Genomic DNA, 13088 nt, shown 5'->3' with positions numbered 1-13088 from the left:
TTGTGTGCTTCATGCACTCGCCTGTGTGTTGAGGGTGGGGCTTTGCCCAGGAATGTTACCAGGTAATGTCTAGTAGCAACAGGCACAGTGCGCCTCCTCCCCAGACACAACCCCACCCAGCTCAGGTCCCCTAAGATCTCCAGCCAAGACCCTTCCCCCACAAGCCTCAGTATGGTCACCCCTTCAGTCACTGCCTCTTAGGGACAGCACAGGGCATCCCCTCCCCTGCACTATCCCACCTAGCTCCTACCCCACGGAGCTCCTACCTCACCCACCTCCTACCCCTCCCACCTCCTACCCCACCCTGCTCCTGGTTCCCTAAGAACTATCCAGCAAGGTTCCTATCCCAAACAGGACTCAGCAGGGTTGGCGCATCCATGAACCTCCTTACAGGGAGAGAGAAACACTTTGCCTCTTCCCCATGCATTACTTACCCTGCTCTGGTCCCATGACGCCACTCCAGCCAGTGCTGCACCCCACAAACTGCTGGACACACTGGTGCCCTCCCTACCTGAGGCTCTCCACTGGGATCCACAGTGTCCAACAGGAGCACAGTGGTGAGCACCAGGCTGCCTTTGTGGGAAGCCTCACATCCTCACCAGGAACCGCAAAGTGGAAAGCCGGAAGGGACTTCATCCCAGAGAGCGACAAAGCTTCTTGGCCAGGAGCAGAGCAGGCCAAGCAGCCTTCGGAAGGTAGGTCCTCAGCTACGTGAAGACACGTGCTTCTCCACCATCTGCCTGAAACTTCTAGGCCTCAGGAAACCCACTGCACAGAAGTAGTTCGCAGTGCGTTTGTGCATACATGGTTGTGTGCATCATGCGTGCATCATGCGTGCATCGGGCGTGCATCCGGCACGCATGCATGGGCGCGCATGCTTCAGGCCCGCGTCTTGTGTTCCTGCGTGTGCTGCATCATGCATTCACTTATGAGTTGACCTCAGGTCTGTGCCCTACAATATAGGGGTGGGGCCATTTGGTGTGCAATGAAGGTGATCAGGAAGCAGAGTTCCCAGGAGGATGGGGAGGATGGCTTGTGTTGCAGGAGGGGGCGCTGCAGAACTTGCCCAGGAGGTGGTGTAGGGTGCCGGTTCCTTGTCTAGGCCAGAGTGTAGGAGGCAACGCAGGAATGTTGTGTCGTCACCCCCTCTTCTGCAGTATCGCTTGAGGTTCAGGTCGATGCACAACTTTTGCTGTTTGGAGCCAAGGGAGTTCTCAGAGCCCTCCTGGCTTCAACTTGTGGGAGAACTGGAGTTCTGGCCATTGTGGTGCTCAGCTCTAAATAACTCTGACCAAACGTGGAAACCTGCCTGTGCCAATTCAGGGACCTGGTAGTGATGATGCAATTGCTTGGCTGTACAAGACTGCTGAAGTCTCCTGTCAGATACATACACACACACACACACACACACACACACACACACACACATACATATCTGAACCAGTAAGCACAGCTAACACTCACAGGCACATATATACACCTGATACACCTGATCACATGGATTTATGTAAAATTGGTTAATATGTAGAGGTAAGGTTAAGGTTAATATGAAATTTTGGTTTGAGTTAGTGGTAGGGTTAAAGATTAACCTGTGTATGTAAAAATATGAACAGTCCTAAGAATTTACATTAAAAAATGTACCAAAACACATATGAACATACATGTTATGACACAGAGAAGAATACAATATGAGTCATGTGATTACACATGTTGTATATAAGTGGAGGTGAGGATGTAACCTATAAATGACATATATTAGTATAGATGCAGATTTATCATTAAATAATTAAAATAGAAATCAAAATACAATTTAAAATTTATTGGACTACATGGATTCAAGTCAAACTGGATTTAGATAAAAAGGTAATGTAAAGATAATATAAAATTTTGGTTTGAGTTAGGATTAGGGTTAAAGAATGGACATGTATACTGGGAAATATCTGTATTCATAAGATGAATGTGTGAAAATATGTTAAAATACACATAAAAACATGCATGGTATGACATTAGGGAGACTGTTATATGAATCATATGATGAGACATTTTGTAAATAGGGAGTTTCAAGGATATACTCTGTAAATTATATACAGTGATATGCATGTGAATTTAATATTGATCATTGAAAATAAAAGTCAAAATACACTTTAAAATTCTTATTGGTGTATAAGAATTGAAGTAAAATTTGCCTTTCTTATAGAAGTAATATAAAAGTCAATATAAAATTTTGGATTGTGTTAGGGTTTTAGTGTAAGAATGAATATGTAAACTGGGAAATATCAATATTCATAAGAATATACTGTGAAATTATGTATGAAAGCACATATAAAACCACATGTTAATACAGGCATAAGTAAAATGTGAGTAATGTGATTACAAATTTGGTAAACATGGGGATGAAGAATATATCCTATAAACAATATATACCAGTATATATGCAAATTTAATATTGATAAATGAACATATAAGTCAAAATACACATAAAATTTTATCATAGTGTACATGCTTTTAATAAAATTTGGATCAGTAATGGAGATAAAATAAGTGTTTACATAAAAGTTTGGTTGGAGTTAGGGTTAGAATTAGCAAGTGTTTGTGTAAATATAAATATTCCTAAGAATATACATATGAAATTATGTACATATACAAACATGCATGTAGTGATACAGGGAAGAATATAAGGTGAGCCATCTAATTACTAATATTGGGAATGCAAAGATACGTATCCCATAAAAGATGTAGCATAATATATAAATTCAAATTTTACATTGGTAATTGAAAATAGAAGTCAGAATACAGTTTAAAATTCATATTGTTGCCAGGTGTGGTGGTGAGCACTTGTAATCTTAGTTGCTCTGGAGGCTGAAGCAGGAGGATTTTGAGTTGCAAGACAGCCTCAGCAGCAGTGAGGCACTAAGAAACTCAGTGAGATCCTGTCTTTAAGTAAAATACAAAATAGGTCTAGAGATGTAGCTCTGTTCAAGTGCCCATGAGTTCAAATCCTGGTTTTTTAAAAAAATCATATTTTTGTACATGGATTTACATAAAATTTGGCTTAGATATGAGGTAAATTAAGGGTTTATATGATTCTGGTTTGTGTTAGGTTTAAAGACTGAATCTGTATATCAGGAAGTGTAAGTATTCATAAGACTTTGAAAATATGAATGAAAACATACAGACACATGTTCTGACACAGTGAAGAGTAAAATGTGAGTCATGTAATTACATGTTTTTAAAGATAGGGAGGCAAGTGTATATCCTGTAAAGGATATAGTGAAATATATATATGCAAATTTAACATTTATAATTGAAAATAGGAGTCAAAATGAATGTGAAAATTTATATTGGGTTACATGGAGATATGTAAAATTTGGATTATTTTTAGATGTAAGGATTAAAATAATATTTTATTTAGGGTTACAGTTGGGGATAAGAATGAATATGTATACAAGAAAATATCAATATTTATAAGATTGTATGTATGGAAATGTGTACAAAAACACATAATCAAACAGGTTCGGACACAGAGGAGAGTATATTGTGTGTCATGATACTATACATTTTTTAAATATGGGGTTGAAAAGACATAAACTATAAATGATACATAGTAATATATGTGCATATTTAAAAATGATCATTGAAACAGAAGACAAAATATATTTTAAAACCTGTTTTGTGTACATATATTTAAGTAAAATTTGGTTTAGATATACAGGTAATACAAAGTATAATATTATAATTTAGTTTCTGCTAGGGTTAGGATTAAAAGTGAATATGTGTATCAGAAAATATGCATGATCATAAGAATGTATTTGTGAAAAAATATATATAAACACATCATTGTACATATTCTGACATAGGAAAACATAAAATATGATTCAGGTGGTTACAAATTTTGTAAATATGTGGTTGCCCATATATCTCGTTTTTATGATATGCATATATACATATATAGACAAATTTCATGTATTTGAATATATGTCCTGATACACATAAAAATTCATAATATATTACATGATTTTAAGTAACATTTGGTTAAGGTATTGAGGATAGTTAAGGGCTTATATAAAATTTTGAATTGAGTTAGAGAAATGATTAAAAATTTTAAAATATATATGGGGAAACATGAATATACATAAGACTGTATGATTGAAAATATGTACAGATATACATATTCCAAAAAAGGGAACAGGAAAATTTGAGTCATGGGATTACATATTTTGTAAATATGGGAATGCAAACCTATATTCTATAAATGGTTTAATGTAATGTATAGGCAAATTTAACATTGATAATTGAAAATAGAAGCTAAAATAAGCTTTAAAATTTATATCATTGTACATGGATTTCAGAGGAATTTGGTTTAGTTTATATAAAGTTAAGGTAAGGATTAATATTTCATTTTACTTAAAATTCTGCTTGCATTAAAGAATGAATATGTACCTTGGGAAATATTAATATTCAAAATAATATATGTGAAGATATTACATCTATTCAAACACAGAGGAGAGTACATTTTGAGTCATGTGATCATATATTTTGTACATATGGGGATGTGAATATATATATATATATATATATATATATATATATATATATATATATCTTACATTCAAAATTGAAATAAAATTCAAAAATAAACTTTAAATTCATAATTGGGGTACATGAATTCATGTAAAATTCTCCTTAGATATAAAGGTAAACTCAATATTTAATTTTCTTTGGATTTGTCTTGGGGTTAAAGAACAATAATTGGGAAATCTCAATATTTTAAGCATATATATGTGTGGAAATATGCATTAAAGCGTGTATAAATATACATGTTTTAAGACAGGAAAAAAGAATAATTTGAGTCAGGTGCTTAAATATTATTTACATATGGGGACACAAGCATATAACCCATAAATGGTACATTGTAATGTTTATGTAAATCAAGAGACTCATAAAAATTCATATTGATTTATATATTTTTAAATAAAACATGGTTTAGGTATTAAGGTAAGGTAGGGCTTAATATTTAAATTTGTTTTGAGTTAGGGTTAAGGTTAAGAAATGATAATGTGTATCAGAAAATATCAATATTCATAAAAATATATGTGTTGTGATATGAATGATAACATATATAAGCATGCAGGTTGTGACACAGGAAAGAGTCAAATGTTAGTCAAGTGATTAAAAGTTCTGTAAATATGGCGATGCAAGAATATATCTCATAAAATATGGGTAGTAATATAAATGCAAATTTAATATTGATACATATTATGATTACATAGGTGAAATGCACATAGTATTTCATATTGGTATACAAGATTTTAAATAAAATTTGGTTTAAGCACTGAGGTAAGGTAAGTTTTTATGTAAAATGTTTGTTTAAGTTAGAGTTAAGTAATTAACATATATATGAGGATATATGAATATTCATTAGAAAGTACATGTGAAATTGTGTATGAAAACAGATACATACATGTTCTGACAAAGGGAATAATAAAATGTGAGTCATGTGTTTACATATTTTATAAATATGGGAAATGAAATGATATATATTATAAAGAATTTATTGTTATAAAATATGTATATTAGATATTGAAAATTGAGTTAGAAGTAAAAATACCCTTTAATATTGATATAGGTGTACATGGATTTATATAAAAATTGGTTAATATGTGGAGGTAAGATTAGGTTTAGTATGAAATTTTGGTTTTAAGTTAATGTTAAGATTAAAAAATTAGCATGTATATGTGGAAATATAAATAGTCCTAAGAATGTACATGAAAATATGTGCAAAACACATATAAATATACATGTTGTGACACAGAGAAGTGTAAAATATCAGTCATATGACTACACTTCCGGTATATAGGTTGATTGGAGGATATATACTATAAATGATATATATTAATATATATGTAGATTTAAATTTGATAATTAAAAATGGAAGTCAAAATATAATTTAAAATATATATTGGTGTATTTTTATTCAAGTCAAATTTGACTTAGATATAGAGATAATGTAAAGGCAATATAAATTTTGGTTTGAGTTATGATTAGGGTATAGAATGGACACATATGCTGGAAAATATCTGTATTCACATGACTGACATGTAAAAATATGTAAAAAAACATAAAAGATACATGTCCTGACACAAGGGAGAGTGTTTTTTAAATAATGTGGTGAGACATTTTGTAAACATGGAGTTAGAAATAGATACCCTATAAATGATATAGTGATATATATGTAAATTTATAAAATTCTTTTTGGTGTATAAATGTTGAAGTAAAATTTTTCTTTCTTATAGAAGTAATATAAGGATCAATATAAAATTTTGGGTTGTGTTAAGGTTTTAGTGAAAGAATGAATATTTGAATTGGGAAGTATCAATATTCATAAGAATATACTATGAAATTATGTTTCATAACATATATAAACACACATGTTCTGACACAGGCATGAGTAAAATGTAAGTCATGTGATTACAAATTTGGTAAACATGGGGATGAAGAATATATCCTATAAACAATATATACCAGTATATATGCAAATTTAATATTGATAATTGAACATATAAGTTAAAATACACATAAAATTTTATCATAGTTTACATGCTTTTAATAAAATTTGGTTTAGTAATTGAGATAAGTTAAGTGTTTACATAAAATTTTGGTTTGAGTTAGGGTTGTAATTAGCAAGAGTTTGTGGAAATATGAATATTTCTAACAATACACCGATGAAATTATGTACAAAAACATACATGTAGTAATACAAGGAAGAATTAAAAAGTGAGCCATGTAATTACACATTTTGTAATGATGGGAAGGCAAGGATACATATCCCATAAAAGATGTAGCATAATACAAATGCAAATTTAACATTGATAATTGAAAATAGAAGTCAGAATACACTTTAAAATTCATATTCTTGCCAGTCACAGTGGTGAACACCTGTAATTCCAGCCACTCTGAAGGCTGAAATGGGAGGATTATGAGTTTCGAGACAGCCCCAGCAGCAGCAAGGTGCTTAACAATCCTGTCTCTAAATAAAATACAAACTAGGTCTGGAGATGTGGCTCTGTCCTCAAGTGCGAGTGAGTTCAATTCTGGTTTAAAAAAAAATCATATTTTGGTATATGGATTTAAGTAAAATTTGGTTTAGATATAGAGGTAAGATAAGGGTTAATATAATCCTTGTTTGTGTTAGGATTAGGGGTAAAGACTGAATATGTATATCAGGAAATGTAAGTATTCATAAGATTGTAAAAGTGAAAATATGAATGAAAACATAGTCACGTGTTCTGACACAATGAAGAATAAAATGTTGAGTCATGTGATTAAATGTTAGAAGTCAAGTAAGTATCAATTCAAATTAACTTAATCAGATTCCCTATTATGTTTTTCAAATTCATTCCAATCTATACAGCAGAAATATTAATGTTTATAAAATTTATAAATATTATGAATATTAAATTTATATATTTAAATATTATATATTTAAATTCATATATTTAAATATTATAAATATTAAATATTTATAAAACATACTTAATTTGAAATGCTTTCAATACAAAACAATTCAATTACAAAACAATGCATTATGGTCTCATCAGTACATTTATAAAACACTGTAATGAAAAACTAACAGTTGCAAATAGGTAGATGATAAACACTATAGAAATGTTCATCCAACTAATGACTTTAGACACAAAGAACACACAATGTCAATTAGTGTTATTCTTTCAATTTTACTACATGAGACAGTAAGCCAAATGTTCAAGTTCTAGTAGTTGTAATAAAACTTTCTAAAATAGATATAAAAGTACTTAAGTTTGGGCTGCAGTTGTATCTCAGTGGTAGAGCACTTGCCTAGCATGAGTGAGGCACTGGGTTCTATTCTCAGCACCATCTACAACTAAAAAACTATATAAATTAAAATATTTTAAAAAGTATTCAAGTTTTTAGAAAATTTTGACTTTCCAGTTGGCAACAGGACCACAATGTGCCAATAGAGCAAATCAGGAGTAAGGCATGTAGGCCCCCATCCTGTTTCAAATCTGGTGTTACTGTAGAATACTGTAGAATACTGGGATTCTTAGAAGAATCTCACATAAAGCCGAAGAACATATTCAATACAAAACTACCCTATTACTTTGGGGTTTTTTTGTTTTATATTTTTAAGCAGCAATCAGACTTTTAACCTAATAAGAGAATCATTTTAGAAGTCATAATAGCTGGGGTAGGTGTGGTGGGGCACAAGTGTAACTCAAAAACTCAGGAGGAAGAGGTATGAGGATGGTAAGCTTGAGGTCAGGCTGGGCAACTTACCAAGAACCTGTCTCAAAATTAAAAATAAAAAGGACTGTGGCTGGGGTTAGGTAGTAAAGAACCTTTGAGTTAAACCCCCAGTTTAACAAAATCCCACAGTGGTATTCATCTTTCTTTTTGACTGAAAGGGTAAAGTACAAGGGGTCACCACAACTTGTTACAGAATAAAATCCGACTAGTAATTCCAACACCATCTGCTGTTCTAACAGGTAAGGCTACCAGGAGGTCTAGTGGTGTTATCCATTTCCTCAGCACAACAGTCACAGGGGCAGAATAATACTTCCAAATGAGTGACATCATCAAGGTAGCTTGCAATGTACAGAAAGCAACACTTAAAAATCATTTTATCTTGGCTAGTTGAGCAGTTTGTGCTTTCACATAAGTCTTGAGCTGGTCCACCATCTTGTTGATCTTCCATTCCAGCCTGTCATATCTGGCAAACTCATCCATCTTGTTGACCATGGAGAACTCTTGCTTCATATCCTGGATCTCTGCCCTCATCTGTGGCTCTGGCTCTGCATCATTCTGCAGCACTCTGGACATGAAGGAGGACAAGGTCAGAAGGACATTGCATCCAAACAGGAAGCAGAGGACCAGCAGCCACGTCCAGCTGTGGGACTTGGTCAAGTTCTTCCATTCTTCCCAGATACTCCCTGCAGCCCAGGCACCTCTAACAGAAGCTCCAAGGGGACCTCATCAGTAGGCCCACCCGCAACTGCACAGTGAGTCCCACTAGCCCTGCTTCCTTGAATGAGGTTTGTAAAATTTATTCCTACACACATTATATTTTTGATGCTTTCTTTAATTGTTATAGCCCAACTTAGATTATTGATCAGCCCAATAAGCACCCTATAAAATGGAGGATATTAATAGATAAGACAAGATTAGATAATAGGATAAATAATGTTAAGTTATCCTGATTGTACTTAAAAGAATTTAGCCATTGGCTGGAGTTGTGGCTAAGTGGTACAGTGCTTACCTAGCATTTGTAAGACACTGGGTTCAATTCTCAGCACCCCATATAAATAAAGTCCATTGACAACTTAAAAACAAAACAAAACAAAACCTTGCCTAAGTGACTCCATTTGGAAGTTCCAAAATGTAACCCTAGTTATATAACTTATTTCTTGTAAAAGTTGTTTATTTTTGTACTGCATGTGTTTGGAACGAGGATGTGGTTATATACACTGGGTGGCTGATTGTTAACTTTAGCTTCTGTGTCCTCCTTGCTTGCTTGCATCTACATTTTCGAGGATGTTGTTTTTTTCCCTTATAAACCCCATAGAACTTGCACCCTGTACTGTTCCTGGCAGAAACAGTTTGGGTCCATCAGGGAGCAGTCGCCAGCTAGCTAAATAAAGACTCTGCAATTTGGAAAAAATTCAGTTGAGAGTGTTTTCCGAGCTATAGACCCACAACAAAATGGTATCTTTTTTTTTTAATCTCTATTTATGAACATTCACTTCTACCATATATATAATTAATTTTTATTTGTATATTGATCTTGAATCCTGCAATTTTACTATTACTTCCAGACATTTTTAAAAGATTCAGTGATTTTTACTATAAATGTTCATGTTCTCTGCAAATAAAGTTAATTTATTTTTTAATTTTTCATTAGTATGATTTTTAGTGTTTTTCCCCCCTTAACTGAGTACATCGACAGACTCTTTAGTAGCAAACGGAAAGAAATGATATGTACAAAACCCCGTTTGTTTCTGAGGATTTGGTTAACTATACAGTCTGTTGTCATTGAGTATTGTGTTTCTGATAAGTTTTTAATAGATTCCCTGTGTCAGATATAGGCACTTACTTTCTATTCCTTGTTTGCTAAAATTTTAAACAGATGTTGATATTGGGTTACTAGGAATTACTTTTCTACACTTATTGATTTTACGAATATATATGTGTATATGTATATGCATATTACATATATATGTCATTTTATATCATTGATATGGAATTGCATTGATCAATTTTGGAATGTTAAATCAACTTTGCATCTCTATGAAAAACTTTGGTATGACATATTAACCTATTTCATATATTGTTTAATTTTCTTTGCCAAGTTTTGCTTAGAATTTTTGCATCCAAGATCATTGTGAGGGGGGTTGGGGTGGGAGTGTTGGGGGGAATCATTAGGGAATTAGTGATCTTAGTTTGTAATAATATTCTCTTGCAATGCTCATTCCATTTTTTTTCATGAAAATAATACTGGACCCATTAAGTGAGTTGAAAAGCACTTCATCTTTCTTTATAGTTTTGCGCAAAATTGTATTACTTCTTCCTTTTGTAATTGGAATTCAATATTGTTGCCACTTGAGATTGGATTGGTATTGGTACAAGGGTTTTTAACTAAAATTTCTATTTCTTTTATAGATACAAGACAACTGATCAAATCTATTTCTTCTTTAGTAAGATTTGATTTATTTGAACTTTGTAAGAATTTATTCATTTTATAATAGTTGTCAAATTTATTGGCATAAAGTAATTCATAATATTTTCTGATTCTTTTTTTGAGGAGAATGTGGTTGAGTGCTTGTTTGTAGATATTCTGTCCATGGAAATAGACATGGAAGCATTTCCCCTGGTGAGCAAATTCCCAGGGGAGTTAACTGGTGCCCTGATTCCCACAATTGGCATACCCAGCCTCCTCCCTGTGAGGTAATTAGTCAACTAAGCAGTCACTATCTGGTCTCCTTAACAATGTCCTTGGAGAGAAATTACTCTGTGTTTGTATTAAGGGGATCTTATCTCAGTTATCTAGCACTTGGGTTAAAGAAATACTAATTAGAATATAGTCATAGTAAAAGGAAGTATATATTCTTTGAGTTATAAACTCCCAGGCAGGGAAGAGTGGTCATTTCACTTCTGTACTTCTACATCATCACTTCATTTTGCTCCTCTCCACTCCTCCTGTTTGCTTGTGCTTGTGTGTCTGTGTCTGTTCTTTGTGCACCTCCTTACAGGTATTTCTCCACAGGTGTTCCTTTACACTTGGTATTGAAACCAGAAGTGCTTAACCAGTGAACCCACGTCCTTCTTTTCTTTTTTTTTTATTTAGAAACAGGGTCTCACTAAGTTGCTTAGGGTTTTATTAAGTTGTTGAGGCTGGCCTCAAACTTGCAATTCTTCTGTCTCAATATCCTGAGCCATGGGGATTACAAGAATGTGCCAACAGAACAAGTTGACTTTTCATTTAATATCCATAGAATATTTAGTGATATAATGTCTCACATTCCTAATATTGGTAATTTGTGTCTATTATTAAATTTATTTGTCATTCTTCTAAAGATTAATCAAGGTTATTTTATTTGTTCTAGAGACAGCTTTTGCTTTTATAGATTTTAGAAGTGTTTTACTTAATTGAGTTCTGTGCTGATAGTTCTTTTTTCTCTGACTTCATTAATTTCTTGTTTGTTTTTATTTTCTGCTGTTAAGGTGGAAATTTTATCAATACAAACTAATTGGACAGATAATACATGCAGTAACATGTATCCACACCATACCTACCTCTCTATTACATCACATACTTTCCCCTGTGATTTTCATCTTGCATTAGTGGGACACATTTGCTGCAATTATTGACCCCAAATTGGCACTACATTATTAGCTGTATTCCATAACATATATTGTTTCACTCTGAGTTACACAGTTTTGCGGCTTCTGATAGAATGCATAATGATAGAATGCATTCACCACCCTAAAATCCCCTATGATTCACTTATTTATCCTTCCCCTCTTTCCTCCTAAATTTCTGGTAACTATTGAATTTTCTAACTCTCTGTATAAATTTACCTTTTCCAAAATGTTGTATAGTTTAATCTTTCTAGTATATAGCATTTTTAGACTACCATCTTTCATTTACTAGTATACATTTATAATACCTCCATGTCTTTTTATGGATTCATACCTCATTTATTTTTATTGCTGAGTAATATTCTGTTGTATGCATGAAGTACTGTGTGTCCATCTATTAACCAGGACAAAGACATCTGGGTTGCTTCCCATTTTGTGATTATCATCAAATCTTCCATAAATATTCATGTGCAGGCTTTTGTTGAACATAAATTTTTGACTCATTAAGACAAATACTTAGGCATGAAATTGCTGGATTGTAAAGCAAAACTATGTCTTTGCAAGAAACTTCAGAGTGGTCTTCCAAAATGAATGTACCACTTTTCATTCTGACCAACACCCATGAAAGTTCCTTTTACTTCATATTCTCACTTGTATTTGATATTGTCATTTTTCAAAAAAAAATAGTCATTTCAATTGTGGCATGGTAGTGTCATGTTGAAAATCCCTAATGACACATGGTATTATGTAGTTTTCAATAAGCTTTTGTTCCATGTGTAGATTTCCTTTGGTAAAATGGGTTTTCAGGTTTTTTAAAATCTATTTACTAATTGTGTTTTTTTCCTTATTATTGTATTTTTGAAGTTGCTTTTATACTTTGGATGCAGGTTTTAAGAAGATATTTGTTGTGTAAATATATTTTCCCAGTCTATGATTTGTTTCTTTATTCTTTCAACATTTATTCCAGAGTATTATTGATTGATTGATTGATTGATTGGTTCATGCATTATTTGTGATGGTATCTCACTATATTACCCAGGCTTGTCTTAAACTACTGGACTCATATATTCCTACCACCTCAGCCTTCCTGGTTCTTAAAGGTTTTCATTTTATCAAACTTACAATTTACTAGTATTTTTTTCATGTATTATATTTTGCTATTGAATTTTAAAATCCACTGTCAAGGTCACCTAGAC

General features: G+C 32.9%; 1 pseudogene; it reads right to left on the bottom strand.

The window, feature by feature from the left end:
* Positions 1–8418: 8418 nt before the first annotated feature.
* On the bottom strand, positions 8419–8856 carry LOC143641700 (guided entry of tail-anchored proteins factor 1 pseudogene; annotated as a pseudogene).
* Positions 8857–13088: the final 4232 nt, after the last annotated feature.

Source organism: Callospermophilus lateralis, chromosome 5, assembly GCF_048772815.1.
Source record: "Callospermophilus lateralis isolate mCalLat2 chromosome 5, mCalLat2.hap1, whole genome shotgun sequence".
In the NCBI taxonomy this organism is placed as follows: Eukaryota; Metazoa; Chordata; class Mammalia; order Rodentia; family Sciuridae; genus Callospermophilus; species Callospermophilus lateralis.
This window is presented reverse-complemented; position numbering and strand designations above follow the sequence as displayed.